Below are 16,277 nucleotides of genomic sequence, written 5' to 3' on the forward strand. Positions count from 1 at the left end.
CAAAGGCTGGGTATTGATGCAATCAGTGCTGGCTATATTTAGCAAAACCAAGTGGAGTTTCTGGGGGGCAAGAGGGACAAGTGAAAAGCAGCAGCTGGTGCAGGTGAGAGTTGTTGATGTTCGCTGCAACGTACGCAAGGCTTTGTGCTACGTCTTATGCGATTCTTAATTGCCTGTTACCTGCTCTCTTTGCTGAACCTAGTAAATTCCTAGGGTCTGTATTCCCTTTTGCTCGGTTTCTGCAGATGTTAAATAGAATTTTGCCATGTGTAATATTTTCCAGGGAAAACGTCATCACCTTTGTTTATGTTGTTTTGAAGGAGTTTTGGGGTTTGGGGCCCACTGGGAGCTAGAACTGCTTTTCTCCCTTCCTCATCGAACAACCTGCAATCCAGCTCTCCTTTGCATAGTCCCATTTCAAATACGAACAATATGAATCCTCCAGTTTATTGTAACAAGGAAATTTAGGTAGTTTCATTTCATCATTGCCTTAGCAGAGGAGCAGGGCAGGGAACCTGCTAGGCAGAGTCTTTGTACAGCTCTCCTCCACTGAAACCTGACAAAGAACTATAGTCATCTTGATAACATATTCAGTGTTTTTTCCCTGCTTCTGCTAATTTGGGGTATCAGCAGGTTTGTGGCTGTGCATTTTTGCTAGCAGTAGATACCAGCCTGGCCATCTCATCCCCAAGGGTCCAAGTCAAAGTCCCGTAGTCCTCTTCTGCAGCTGCATCCTCCTGAGGTATCTGCTTCTATATTGGTGACCCACAGATCACTGTATTGATTCCTGTATTGCCTCTAGGATTTCCAGTAAAAAATGACTAGATAAAATGTTCCTGTCCCAGCATGAAGTGAACTAGTTGGAGGTCTACCTTTTAGCTAGTAAGCTTTTCAACACAGAAGAAGGGGGCTCAGCTTGAGGACAGCAAAGCCCAGAAGTGAATGGCTGATAACAGCATTGACCAGATTAGTCTGCAGATCAGAGGAGGTGCAAGCCCCCAAGAGATGTGAGAGGATCGGGGTGGTTGTTCTGCATCTGGCCTCTTCCTCAGTGACCTCCATTTGCCAAGGAGCTGAACAGCCCTCTGCGAGGTTTCTTAGCAGCAGAGCTCCCTTCCCGCCCTGTTTTTCCTATATGGCAGGACAGGGCAGATTTGGAGTTTGTGTATCTTTGGGGTCACATGCTGCCCATGATCTTTGTGGTGCAGAAATGAAAGCTAGATGGGTATACTTTGTGGGATCAGAACAGGATATGCTGGTACTTGAAGTCAAGAACACACATCAATTTTGTTCTAATACAAAAGGCTTTGAAACTTTCTAGTTACTGTTTTTCCTTATGTACAAAGTACATCTTCCTTATGTGTTTTGCAAAGTCAGAGAAGAAAGTAGCCACTTTGTAACAGTGTTACAGCGGACTGTCCTTTTTTCCCCAGAAGATATACCTAGCCAATATCTATGAACTTATGCGTGCTGATGGGTCCTGCTTGCTCAGAGTATTCTGTTCACACCAGATTCTACAAGCCTGACCATGTGGATTAGCATATTTGATTAAACATACATACAGAACTGGAGACTGCAGTACAAGGGCATGTACTATACGAGCCTTTAATCTCAAATGTGCCCCGTGAGTAAGGTAGATGGATTAGTATCGTCACACTTAATCGTATAATCTTGCCTCTCAACCCTGTTGACAGAGTTTCAGGACTGGAATTCCCAAAGATCCATGGAGAATCATGAGGCCCTGGGATGCCTGATTTTGCATAATCAAAGATGCAAATTACCTGTGGCTGTTGTTCTTTCCACTACAGGAGAATTAGGTGGCAGCCCAGCTATTTCCTTTTGAGTGTCTCCTTTCAAAACGATCAAAAGCAGTGGGACTTGGAGTGCTTGATGCCCTGCAGTTTGCCTATATCTGATATCATCATTTCCACTTCCAGAGTAAGCTGGCTAAATTAATTTGAATTTAAAGAAGTGAAGCACTGAGACTGTGCCTGACATTTTCAGGATTCCAGGACGCTGTGTTCTCAGATCAATATGCTGATTTAGTAACATAACTTATGCTCAGGAAGGCCATGTGACACTCCCAGACCCATCCATTTTTGTCTAGCATTTGTATTAGAACTGTGCAAATCATTTCCAGGACAGCAAGCAAGATTTTAGAAGTCTTGCATTAGAAAGGGGTAGTGTGGAACTGCAAACAAAAAAACCCACTAATGCTAGGTTTGAATATACCCTCTTGCCTCCTGGTTGAGTCTTGAGTTCAGCCCTGAGACAAGACCGCGAAATGCTAGCAATGAGATAGATAGGCACATGTACATAGATGCGCAGAAATAACAATAACAGCTTGCTGCCCATAAAATGTGCACTTGCTTATGCAGACAAAGCAGATCCATTTTTAAGCAAGCACTTTTTCAGATTAAAAAATACACTTTAAAAGATAAAAAGGTACCTTAAGTAGCAAGGCATTATGTAGTTAAATCTCTCCTTGGTTTTTAAGTTCTTCACAGACCTAAATAGAATCAAAATAGCACACAAATGTAGTTTGAATTTGTCTACATTAAAAATAACAAGATATCATTTGATCATGTAGCTCATTTAAAATATATTATATCAAAGCTGTTTGGCTGCAGGCCAGTGGTATCCGTGCTACCCACAGAAACAGTCCCACTGGAATCAGCGTGACTGTTTGTATCAATCAAACAAATGTGACTTTGGGACACAGACCTTGTGAGTGGACTTTTTATTCTAACAAAAGTCTTGCTAAAAATCTGTCAGAAAAAAGAATAAAACTGCTAATCTTGTTTTCTGTGTTAAATAACTCACATTGCAGCTCTCTTACATAACAGCACCTTAGGTTTGCATTTCCGTATATTTACAAGGTACCAACAGCTGTATCTCCTAGTAACGCTACAAAAATCTTCTCATAGATATCATATGTATTTCAAAGTGCATAGAAACTCAATTTAAAATAACGAACCAGCTTACTTTACTTTCTCTTCTGACTAGAGCAGAAATTAGTACGGTTAGTTGATACACAGTGAAGTTGCCTAACTTATAAACCAATACCACTTGTTTCAGTATATTCCCAGCTTTGATTCAGGATATTTCAGCACCGTACTGTCTACCCATAAAGACACTTTGCCCGACCATAACTTTAAGAAGAGGTTTAAAATAATGCTGAAAGAAGTCTGCTCCTTACCAAAGGATGCAATTTTTCTTTTAAGTGCCTTTCATACTCTAAGTAGTGAAAGCACTCTTGAAAATGTAGTATCCTTTATGCACTGTGCGACAGTTGATAGCCTTGTACATAAGAATCCTTTGCATTGGCCAGGGAACTAGAATTTGAAAGATCACTAAACTTTGCCATTTTGTATATTCATCCAGCAGGCAGTGCTTTGGTTATGTATTTTCAAGGTTAGAGTATTCATTTTGGCCTCATACTTGCTGAGTGTCATAGAGATGTTATGCACAGTACGTGATAATGCTGTGATCTATTGCTTTCTAAAAGCCACCCGAAGTACTGCACCATAATCAAATAGCACTTCTTGGTGACATTTGCCTGCCCCAGATGTCTCCTGCAGCATACTGACACAAACAAAAGTCATCTAAAGATGCGCAGCCAGTCAGGAAATCTTACTAAATGGAGGTCTAGTGGGGGAACAGTTTCCTATGTTTAATGATGGCTTTGTTTTAATGAAACACTTGCTAACAATGAAGCTATGTGCACAGCTTTGGTCTGATGATCTCTGTCCCTGTTACTCATAGCTAGCTAATTGATGTGGCCATGTTCTGAACTACGAGACGGGACCAGCCTGAGCTTAGTTTGTCTCTAGGAGGGAGAAGACAAGCTTGTTACTTCTGATACTTACTTGACATCCGTTGCTGACCAGAAGGCAAACTGGTTTTATACTGAAAAAACAGAAGAATTAAACAAATGAGGAAAGCCACCCTCAAAGCTGCTGTTTCAACCACTTTTAGTTTTGTTTTTTTCACAGCCTAAAAGTCTCCCAAAATCTAACTGCTTTCTAGCTCAGGTGCCTCTTGCAAACATCTCTGAGTTACTGTATATATTATGGAGGACACCGGTTTTCCTCATGGTTACATCATAAAATGTCATCTTTCTCTTTTGTTGTCTCTTGAACGTCACTTGAAAGAAACTCTTCCTCACGAGTTTTTTGGGAGAGGTCGCAAATAACCACTTCCCTCTCCTTTCCTCCTGAACCCTGGCTAAGCGAGCTCACAGTTCATACTGCTTCACCAGTTATCTTTGCTGAGGTACTTTGGTTTCTCATGCAGCCAGCCTTCTGCCCAAGCTACCGTCTTGGCTCACGCGCTTGACGTCTAGTGCTGAATGTCTGCTTGTTGACTCAAACATGGTATGGCCGAATCCACGTGTCTTTTCTGCTATTCTGTCCTCTCATTTTCCCACCTGTTCTGGAGCTCCTCTTTGATGCTTCAAGGTAACTTGCCTGTTGTCCCTCAAGTATGAAAGACAGTCGGCCTCAATTTCTCTCTTTCTTGATCACAGGAGACAGGTAAATCTCAACACATCTTTTCACTGTATTTCTGAGACTAACGAAGAGTAATTTGTGTGGGTAAGCACCTAGATGCAAGAGGCAGACGGGTTTGAAAAGCGTCAGTGTGATTTTTAGGAGCTCCCAGAGACAGGCACACCTTAGGTACTGGCACACCAAACACTACTGATGATGAGTAAGCAAAGTTCCTAGTAGCTTTGGACTATGATTCCTCCTAATTGTCAGTGTAGTAGCACTCTGAGCCTCTTCAGGAATGTATCCTATATCTCAGGAAACAATGGACCAAATTCAGTGTTGGGGGTATGCCCAACAAAGTAAAGGCAATTGTTACAACTTAATTTGCAATAATGTAATATTTAGTTAAATCTGATACATTTTTCATACTTTTCAGCACAGCCCACTTGAAGATAATATACTTTGTAAGATAATATTTTGCCAATACTATGATTCATGGAGTTCTATACCCTATAGCATAAATATAAGCTAGCATATTTATGCCTTCTGAAGTCAGGGGGAAGTCTGTCTGTTGACTTTCATAGGGCCTTGGATTAGATCTTTAATGAACATCTCTTGATATCATTATAGGAGCAAATATTGGAACAGCATCATGAAAACTACAGATTTAGTCAATGCAGAGGATTTATTAAATTTTTTTTGGAATATAAAGTAGTTTGAAAATTGCTTCTTGAATGACTTCACCTGCTGTTCCGTTTATGCTTATCCCACAGTGACCTGAGCCACCTAAAAGAATATTTTGTCAGAGAGGAGCTGAGACCAAGATTAGGACAAACGGAGAAACCATGCAACATAAAAGCAATCAATTGCTTTGCACAAACTGACAACGAGGTAAATGACATACACAAAAATCAAATCCAAGTGCACCCAAAAAGATATGAAATTCTTATCAGATTCAGATAGTTCTCCCCACAAGTCTGGCATGTGGGATTGGGGAGAACCCAGGAGTTTTGAAATGTAAACACAAAATACGTGAAACATATGCCACAGAATTAATGAATCATGTTAATTTCACACTGCCCCCGCTTTGGGCTAATTAGTGCAAATTAAATGCTGCACTTGTCAGGCAGAGCAGTTTGTGCACCATGCATTGCATTAAGAATTATTTTGGAACCATTTGCACAATGCGAAAATAGTGTGAAAATATTTTTATTTCAATTAGTGGTAGTTTTATAGTCATTAGAAGATTTCCTTAATAGGCTTAGGCGCGCCATGGCCTGCACAGCTGCATGAGGTCTGGTTTTCATTTAAAGGTGGGGAAAAAATGTAGTGGGAAGGGAGACATTTAGCTGACTGGATTTACCTAATTATCCCCCTCCCCATTCTGAAATGCCAAACCAGGCTGATCAGTTATCTGTCCCTTCATCAGAGGCCAATTGCTTAATTGCAATTATCCCCAATAATTACACAGGCAAATAACTACTGGATTTATTTTTAATGAATGTGGGAGCCCTTAACAAGGATTTAAACGTACCTACCAGGATTACTCAAAATTGACAACTATCAAAGGGCCAGAATCTGCTACTTTCACTTATATGGAGGAGAACCTCAGCCTGCTTCTTTTCTGTTCATTTTCAGTGAGACTTTGTGAAGCAAGGATATCATGTCCATGCTTGGTAAGGTTTTTGCACAGGCTAACCTCCCCATTGTTTCAGTGGGACAAACTGAAAATGAGAGAGAGAAAGAGAATGAGAAAGGGTAACAGAACGAGGGGCTCTACAGAGACGGGGCAGAATACAGGACAAAGTGCAGAAGTGCTGCCTTTGCTGAAATGAGATGGAGCTCTGCCAGAAAGCAAGAAAGGGATTGTCAAAACAGCAGCACGCTCGCCGCTCGCAGGCATTCCTGGTGAGGGGGAGAGGAGGGTCCGTCTGCCACAGGTATGTGAAACATTTTGCCTTCAATGGGGACGCAGTGCGTTCTCAGAACTGGCCTATAGCAGGGATATAATTAGTGCTGACACAAAACACAAGACGAGGCTTTTGACACTTGTTTTTCAGTTTTAACAGAGAGGGGAAGCATAAGAAAGGTGTCTCTTCTCTCCTCTCTCTCTTCCCTTAAATAGCTTTCTCTCTTCAAATTACCGTAAATCACTCAGTATGTGGGACATGTTCCACAGTGATGGCCACTCCTCAGCAGACTTGTCAGCCTGGAAACAAGACGTGTACTTTGTTGAAAGACTAAACTAAATGCAAACAGGAATTTAAAATTAATGCTGTGTCTGCTCACAGGCAAGAGAGTAAGATTCAATAGTGGAGTAAGTAACAGAAAACTCAGAATGAGAGGAAGGAAACAATTTGGATGTAAAGGAGCATGCAAAGGAAAGTTAAACTACACACTTTTTTTAGAATATAGTCCAGGTAAAATAAGGTGGTTAAGATGTTTTTGAAATGGAAACTCAGCATCTGTCTGTTTTTATCTTTCTTGTGCTAATTTCCAGAATTCCAGTCTGGAAATCAGAGTCCCACTACGCTAGCCACATAGTAAAAACATGTTATAATTTTGTATATCCCAGCACCATTACCCAGCATCTAAGCAAAAGCATTCTCTCTTCACTCTGATTTACTCTTTCACTCTTACTTTCCCTGTTCTTTGTAGGTCAAGTGTAAGCAGTTTTTTCTGCTCCTATTTCTTGGAGGTTAAGTAATTGATTTAGAGGAGGATGGAAAGCTCTGATCTCAGATCACTTTGAAAGGCCTTTCCCTGAGATTTCTGCAGATTTTCTTCCTCCTCTGAAATTTCTTTCTCTGCATTCTTGCATGGGGAGTTGATATTCTTGATATCAAAAGTTCCAACTCACATCTTTCCTCATTGTGAAGCGTCCTGAAGTATATTGTGCTCCTAACGTGATTTTAGCGCTGAGGAAGTAAGGCATGAGGGAATACTGGATTTTGGGAGGTTTTTGTTTTTCCTAGATGCCTGAGCCCTCTCAACTTACCCTCTGCCATGATGGGTCTCAATTTTTCATAATGCAATTGCAGTTAGAAAATCAGATTGTTTTTTATGGATCAGTGGCTAAACTTCGATGCTGAAGTTGCTGTAACCCCTTGCTGAAATGTGGCTGGATCTGCTGGCTGTCACGGCATGAAACAGTGACCTGTGACTGGTGTAATTTTGACTTATGTCAGCTGAAGATCTGGATTCAAGCTCTTCAAAATGTAGATGTTCCTTAAAAGATACGTTCAGTATCATTAGTTGTTCTCATATGTGATTCTGAATATCTTCTTGTCTGTCTATGCTGTAGTATCTCTCAAGGCAGAGCCAAGACAGGACAGGGAGACCTGTCTTTACAGGTCAAGGATACACTCTGGTCTGTACATACAGAATTAGCGCATATTATTGCCCATTAAAGTTAATGGGGATTTATCCCTTATTCACAGAAAGGCAACCAAGACCTTGTATTGCAAAGGCAATTACTGGATTTATTCTCTGAATCAGATGCCAGTAATGGGGGAGGAAGGAAAGGGGGAAGGATCATCTGCTTATCCCTTTAAACTAAGCACATCTTTTCTTCCATATTTTTCTAATTGATTAATTTACCCTTTAATGGATTTTGTTATCAGTTTCTCATCCTCACCTCCTTAATTTTTTTCCTTAAATATACATTTCTTTCTGCACTTCTATTCGCTCTTCTCGGATGTGATGTAGTTCTTATTTTTATTCACATTACGAATGCCTTTTTCCAGTGTTTGTATGAATGAAATACATGCCCATGATGGTTAAAGGTGCATGGTTAAAGGAATGTAGCTCAGTATTAATAAGAAAATACCAGCGTTGTTCATTCTTTTTCTACACTTTTTTTTTTTTCAATCTGGGATCAGCACATCTTCCAGCTTCTTCAGCACACTTGTAATTTGTTCAACATCATCACTTTCTGGAGAGCAATAGTAGGTGCAGGCAACTTCTTTTTTTTTTATATACATATGTATTTTTCCCAGGCTATGCCCAATGTGGATTTTTATGTATCAGAAATAAATACCAGTGTAAAGCAACCTTTTCCTCAAATGTGCTAGATTGAAGCACATTTCTCAATGAATTTTCTTTTCCTATGTTCTTTGTCTTGTCACAATAAACAATCAACAGTTCCAAAGAATGCTGTAATTAAAATATCCTCAAGGAACAGTGGTTGTTATGGATACTGTTAAGTATACTGAGAAGTGTCATGGGTTACTGAGAGAGAAGAAATACTAATGCATAGTCTTTTGACCTTATTTTGACCTGTGAAAAAAGAGTATGTGAAGTACAGATATGCATTTATATCCAGATAGTGCATCGTGGCTGGAATACAGAATGTTTCCTCAGTGTGCTTGTTTTAGTAAAGTATTTTCAAATAGCATGAAAACCGCCATGGCAAATGGAAATTTAGGCTTTGAATTTCACAGCCTTTGTAACAGGTTCCTGCAGGCTCTTTTCATTCAGAGGTCTTCCTCTCCGAGCCCTGTGCAGGCACCTCATGAGGGCCTGGTGGATGCATAGATGGATGGACAGATGTTATCCTTCAGAGTAAATGGAGGTTTGGACCAGGTGGGTGACATAGTTGGTGCCACAGAGTCATTCAGCAGTGAAGCAAAAACTAAAAGCTCAGTGTGAGCTCACGAGTCCTCTGCCCTGGACCAGGGGAGGGATGGAGGCTTGCTGACCTGCATGCGAAAAAGCTCTTTGATAGGCTTTGAATCAGAAACTTAATTTCAACACTTGTCAAATACTGTTGTTTTTTTTTTTTTCTGCTCCTTCCGTCACTTCATAGACCTCTTTCCCCTCTCTGATGTCTAGTATAGGATATAGAGCTTGATCCTGCCTCATGTTTACTCTCTTTTATCATCTCTTTAATGAAAGTTATAGAACGCAGACTTCTGGAGCAGAGCAGTCATCCTTTTCCTGATAAGGCCCAAATAAGATTTGATGACTGCCTCAGGCAGATGGCTGTCCGGCAAGCTGCATCGGCACGCTTGCTGCACACCTTGGGCCAGCTCACGTTCCCCCCGTTGCACGGCGTCTCCCCTAGTGCAGCCAGGCTGGGGGCCACATCGCAGCCACTGCGCCGTGCCCTCCCTTCCTCCTGAGCCCTCTTCTTTGCACAACCTGCAAACGCCTTCACTCCGTGTGGAGCTCGGTGCCCTCCCAGCTGCGCAGGGCCCGCCGAGGGCTGCCCTGACTCGGCCTCTTGCTCCTGCGCAGTGACTCAGCGGGGCATTGGCCTCCCTCGACGGGTCACTCCGTCCCATCCCGTCCTTTGTGTGTCCTGGGGTCAGCAGGGGGACAGGGAGGAAAAAGCTGAAGGTCTGTGATTGATGGCTCTCTCAAGTGAAGCTGTGGGTGGCTCATCCTCCCCCCTCCCCTCCGACATCTCTTCTGTGGTGATCACGTATGAGCCTTTATTTTATTGAAAAGAGACAAGTTATAGGAATCCCCTTTCTTTTCAGGAAACCTTTTTGTTTCAGTTTCTTTACCTTTTCCTGAGCCAAGGCTTACAGTGCCTTCTGCACTGTGCTTCATTTTTCCTTAATGACATTCTGATGGGGAATTTGTCAAACACTTTGAAAGTCCAAATAATCTATGTCATTTGGTTTTTCTCTGCTTGCTCTTGCTGACAGTCTCAAAGGATTCTAACTGATTAGACAGCACTTAATTTTTTTTTTTTTTTAAAGAAGCAAGACAGGTTTGTCCTTATGATATTCCAATCATCTAAGTGATTGTTTCAACCGGTATTGCCTGTACTAAGGTAATGCTCCTTGCTCTGCAGACATCCTTAGTGATATGTACAAAAACTTACTTTGTAGCATCTTTGTTTTGAAAGAAGTCATTAAAACTTCAGTAGAAAATCACATTTGTTATCTGCACAGCCATTTAATTTTCCAGATTTTTTTATAACCTTTAATCCAACTCATCGATTTTGTTCATTTGGTCCACTGTCTTCTAGTTTGATATCTGTTATCTCTCATTTTGTTCCTCCTAATTTGAAAGTAATAGATAGATCAACATTATTCTCTGCAGCGAATATAGGTTCAGAGAATCTCTTTGCAGAATAGATAGTGGTTCACCCAAGATGTGTAACATGGCGTTGATTCTGCATCCTGTTGCAACATGTCAGAGTGCTATACTGGCATTGTCCCTCATAAAGGACAGTGGTCAGTCCAATAAATTTTTACAATGCATAAAAGCAGACTGCAGCAAAGGTAGAAAATAACCCTGGGACATCCTGGGAAACCCTGGGAAGTCTTGCAAACCACAAATGCTGCACCATTATTATGCAAGAAGAGTCTAGAATGAAGCCAGAGAAGAGGTAAAATGTGGGGAAAAAAGAGTAGGGAAAGCACAGAATGGACTTTCCAGTGCAATGAGGACGTCTCTTAATTGAATACCTCATTAAGCAGTTGCATGGGAATTGAGCACCTAAATACCTTTAAAAATCTGGGCCCAAGTAACTTAAAATCTAAGTTGTCTGAAAAGTAAAGTGATCTTTTGTTTGAGGATGTGGAAATACAGGATGAGCAGTACTGTCTACTCCATGTGTTTAAGACGTATCTCATTAATTATAAGCCTAAGAAATAATAGTGAAGATTTAAATTCTGTGCAGTTAGGTACTAGTTTATTCTTAGAAACATAGTACTCGAAGGAACGCATACCTTATGAACTAAGTATCTTGTAAATGGATGTTGTATCTTGTAAAGTGCTTGGCTCTGAGCATGAGTACACCTCTGTTGGACTATCCCCATACTTGGTTAGGCAGATAAGCGTGCAGTGTTTACTAGATCAAGGCACATACTAGTTTAGCCTGAAACAACCCACAGTTTGGGGCAAAAACATTCAGTCTCCACAGACATACTCTTATCTAATTTATTTATTTCAAACTTCTGTTTCTTATAAAAGACAAAATAAGCCTCTTTCACTCAGTTTAACTATAACAGATTTAGAGTTTCAAAAGAAAATTGAGTTTGAATGATAATGCTGAACTGAATTAGGAATTGAAAAAAATAAAGCTTTCCCAAGGTACAATTTGGAGTTAATGCCTAAAAAATTTCAGCAGAAACACAAAATTATATGTAGCTAAGAAAAGAAATTTAAAAAACTACGGTGACCTCTCGGCCATGCCATCAGTGTTGCTACCAAGACTCTGCAGTAATTTATTGTTGCAGAACATTCCCTCCAAGAACTCTCTAAATATTTTAAGGAATTTCAATTATATATTGCAGGGGAATGTCTTAAAGTATTCAGGTTTGCTAGCCTTAGGGACCTTAGAGGAATACATATGCAGAAAAGCAAACAAAAAGAGTAAGAAATGTACAATGTTTAATTAAAATATCAGGTTTGGGCACATTCTTCTTCTTGTTATCCATGAGTTATTAAGAAAAAAAGCCCTACATAAAATCCTTAAAATGTATAGATAGAATTACTTTGCTTCTGAGACCTGATGACACGAACATACCTTTCCAAGCTTTGTTCCTGTGTGGTGTCTCTTGTCACCAGGAAAAAATCATATACTTGGATATATTTTCAGTTCTTGTCATATGTTACATGTCATGGACTGTTTGTGGTTGGTGATTTAAAGGCACACTGTGCTGTGAAATGTTGAATTCATTACATGAGAGATAAGTAGTAGCTTCTGTATCTTCATCTCCGTAATCAGTTGTTTCGATAGATGTTCAATTACTGTGGATGAAGGCAGGAAAGAGAGCTTGGTCTGTGCAGAGTACTGCCATCCTCACAGGCAGCTACAACTCACTGCTTCTTAAGTTTCATACGGAAAGGTGTGAGTTTTTTGTGGTGCATGGGTGTTTGTGACTACAAAGTGTAGTTTCTATGCTGTTGTAAGTGAACAAGAGTTGGTACTTTTAACACAAAACAGCCCTCCTCTTTGCATTCCACACAAACCTCTAAGGATTTCCAAGAGTATGATAAAAAGGGAAGAAGGGTTGGATGCTGCAGTAAATTCTTAAGGGCCTCTTGTAGCTTGGGTACTAGGTGCAGTTCTGTAGCCTCATGTCTCTGCAGTGCAATGCAGAGTACTTCACAGCAAAACACTACACTGTAAGCACACTTCAAACCTTAAGTCTGAGAGGCAGTAAATAAAGTTTCTGTTTTCTGACTGGCCTTAATTTAGAGCCACAATTTTCCTGACTTCAGTAGGGCTTTGGCTTTTAGGTCGCTGCGGTATTCTCTGCTTCTCTTTGACGTTAGACTCTGCTTTTGGCCACATTATTAAACTGCATGAAACAAGTGATATGTCTCAGTCCTTTGAAATAGGTGTTTGCTTCCTCCAAAGTCAAAAGTGAGTCCACTGCTAGTATAATAAGGTTGGAAAGAGAGTTGAGAGGTGTAAACATCCTACCATGATGATAAGTAATGGAAATCTTTTGGGTAATAATGCAGATATCTTGATGCAGATCCGGGGGGGAGGGGGGGGAAATGAACATTGTTGCTTGGTTTCTGTCATGTTGAGAGCTACCCCTGCGAAGGAAGGAGGGAAAGTCTTATGCTTGCTTCTGGACCTTGTGGACTAAACTTGACCGCATGTTTCAGTAAAGTACTCCACTTCTGCTTGCACCAGTCTAGTTTCTCCCACGATACCCTGAGGGTGCTGGTGACTAGTTGTGCCTCTCTCACATACATATGATCAGTGTTAAAATATTTGTTTCCAGTTTTGCCCTCAGTAACACCGATGTTCTCCTAAAATTGGCTGGCAAAGAAAATGTGGCTGAGCAGAGAGCGGCTATTTATTTTTACGTTCTTTTATATCTGTGATCTCAGTGGTGGGGCCTGGTGCTGTCAGTACCCTAAGTCTGAGCATCTCACAGCAGGCATTCAGCTCACCAACCCAGACCGGGCTATAAGATAGTAATTAATTCTAAAGAGGCCAAATGGGTTCAGGGTTTGATATTATTAGTACTGAGGTAACTGAGTGATACACGAGAAGAATTTGGAATTGTTAGCTCTGTTTTGAGCATGGGGGGCTCTGGCTCATTCTTCCTTAAATACTCTCGTTCTGTATTCCCTTGGCTATAACTAAACTGCAGAATATTTACCTGTCTGATTGTTGTTTGTAAATCTAGGCTCTTTCCTCCCCCTATTCTAAATCTTCCTTAGATGCTGAGAGGAAAAAATAGCATACAAGAAAGTGGCTGTAAAGCATTTCTTTTCTGTTCTGCCTCTCTGCGTAGAGCTTTTTGTGGCACTCAGGGGTGCAGTAGGGCTTGAACAGTCCAGACAGTGTGCCAAAGCGTATTCCTGTAGGACATCGCTAGAGATCCCTGCTCGTAAACCCTGCCTGCAGAACTGTAACTGGGAGGGTGGAGGGGGGAGGAGAGAGAGAGGTGAAGCAGGGAGGACGCAGAGGTGTGATTAAGGGCTTCCAGAGAAGGCAAAGAGGAAAACAGAGAGAAAAAATAGTGGACAGGCTGGGGAGATGGGAAGCAACAATATTCAAGGGCTAGACTGAAGACAAAGGTGTTGAACGAGAAAATAAAGGAAAAAAGGTAATTGCAATCTTGGGATGACATACTGAGATGAAAAGCTGGTCCAGTCACAACAAAGCTGTGTGGAAAGTCCAGGAGCTGGCTGGGAATCAGAACAGGCAGAGGCTGGGAGAAAAAGGGAGGGATGAGAGAAAGAGGTTAGCCGTGAGAGCAAGAAAATTTGTTGTGCTTTATGAGGGACTGAAAATTGTTTAGCTAGGACGATCTGTTTGGCTGTGGACAAAATGCTCAGAAATCTCAAGGGAGAGATGGAAAGGGTCTTTTGCAGGGAGGCAGTATGAAGTGCTTCTCTCAGTGAAGATGTAAAAAAAAAAGAAAAACAAAGGGCAGTGATTTCAATAACTGCTGGATGCTTAGTGCCCTTGAATATCAGGCCATTTATCTTCCTATCCAAACATGGACTTATTGGCACAAGTTTACACATTTAAAAAGAAAAAATAAGTTTGATCTACCTCCTTCACTGAAGTAAATGATTGGAAATAGAAGATTTACCCGAACATTTGTAGGCACGGATTAGTGCTATTATAATAGAATGTTATCAAATCAGTTTTTCATTCCTAAAAGCAAAAGGAGAATCTGAGGTAGTGGAAAGAGAAGTCAGTGGAGCTCTTGGAAGTCTTACTAGCTCAGAGTCTGCCTAAACGTTTTCAGTTATTTCTCAGCTTTGTCTTGGTTCCTAATGAAAGATTTGAAAAGCTTTGCCAGTCTGCGAGAAACATTTGTACACTGCTAATATTCTGACTTGTGGTATCTTGTTACTTTTTTAACTTATTTCTGCATCTGACTAGTTTTTATCAGACATACATAGTCTAAAATTCAGCGCGGGTTCTCTAGCAATTGTGGCAATAAATACCAGTTTTTAATTCAAGATCTTACTGTATTTGGCTGTGACTGACAATAAATTAAAGAATCCGTGCAGTATTAAGACGCTCTTGAAAATTTCAGCCAATCCCCTCATCATAATGACTACTGATGTCATGAAGAAGTGCAGGTGGGATAAGTGAATGGATAGGGAAGTCTGAGGGCTTCTTTTCTTCCTAATTCCTCACAATTTTCACTAAACTATGTATAAACTCCCAACAAAAAAGAGTGAGAAAGAATGACAGCTGAAGTTTCAGATTCTGATGACTTGAAGAATCACTTTGAAGACATTAGGAAGCATAAAGGATTGAAGTATGGCTGTAAACATCCAGAAGCACATTATATTCTCTTTTCTCGGATAGACTCGGCTTCCGATATTCATGTTCATGAATAGCCCATTTCAGTGACATTACTGGGACAAGATCCCTGTGGGTATAATTTCCATTACTTCAGTAACGTCAGTTCACGTCAGCATCTTTACACAAAGTAGAAGTTGCGTGATGAGTTCTATGAGGTTCATGTTTTGCATCTAACAAATAGGGTTTGGCCACTGTCATCAAATGGCTATTCAGTGGAAGCTTGTGGTGAGTACTCTCAAAATCCTGCTAGCTGCATGGGGAGAAAGCTGCAAAGGCAAACCAAATTGCCCCTGAACAAGCAATGAAGAGCTCTGCAAGGTGCCCTGTGTGGGGGGATTGGAGAAGGTGGCTGTGAGTGGGGAACCTCGTGGGGCAGCAGCTAAAGACTCCCAGGACGCTGGTGCTATAGAAAAGCACTTAATGCTCAGAAACAGTTCAGCCAACACCTTTTTACAAGGTTGAATGGAAGCTCCCAAAAAGGAACACTGGCAACGGGAACATAACTTTCTTAATGTTGCTTGATCAGCAAGCTAACGTGTTTTAATAACCAGCATGAGGAAGCAGGAACCTGTTATCAAGCTGCAGAAATGAGAGGAATATTGCAGTCTGAGAAAGCATGAAACTCTGAAACAGTATTAGTTTCATATGAGGGACCAAAGGAAAAGGGAGACACTTTTGAAGCATTTACAACAGATTAAAGACTGTAGAGTCCAAGATGTGATTTGGAATCCCTCATTTAGGAATAGATGGTAATGGGCATCCGAGACCCAAGCTGTGAACAGGGACATTAGAAGGTCCTGAGTTAACCTTAGGAGAAGCAGCAAGGATGCAGCAGGCTGCAGAGCAGAGTCAGCCGAGACTGCAGGTGTGGGAGAGGAAACAGGATCCTGTGAATCAGGGCTGTAACCTGTCACAAGCCCACGGGAGCACACAAGGCAGAGCAAAACAGACAACCTTCAAGGAGAAAGCTGCCAAATGTACACAGAGCTCTCTTTAAATGTTACCCCGATGCACTGTGCTATCTGCATGTGATG

General features: G+C 41.1%; 1 protein-coding gene across 8 annotated transcripts in view; it reads left to right on the forward strand.

The window, feature by feature from the left end:
* The window catches only part of LOC138067160 (uncharacterized), a 249,788-nt gene that overhangs the window by 92,086 nt on the left and 141,425 nt on the right, over positions 1-16,277 (forward strand). Inside the window, exon 1 of one of the 8 annotated variants that reach the window (XR_011140899.1) lies at positions 5,264-5,381. The exons of the other annotated variants lie outside the window; for them this stretch is intronic. The gene's annotated coding sequence lies outside the window, so the exon portion shown is untranslated. Of the gene's footprint in view, positions 1-5,263; positions 5,382-16,277 lie in introns of those variants that run through there. 8 annotated transcript variants of the gene reach the window in all.

This window comes from Struthio camelus, chromosome 4, assembly GCF_040807025.1.
Source record: "Struthio camelus isolate bStrCam1 chromosome 4, bStrCam1.hap1, whole genome shotgun sequence".
Classification (NCBI taxonomy): domain Eukaryota; kingdom Metazoa; phylum Chordata; class Aves; order Struthioniformes; family Struthionidae; genus Struthio; species Struthio camelus.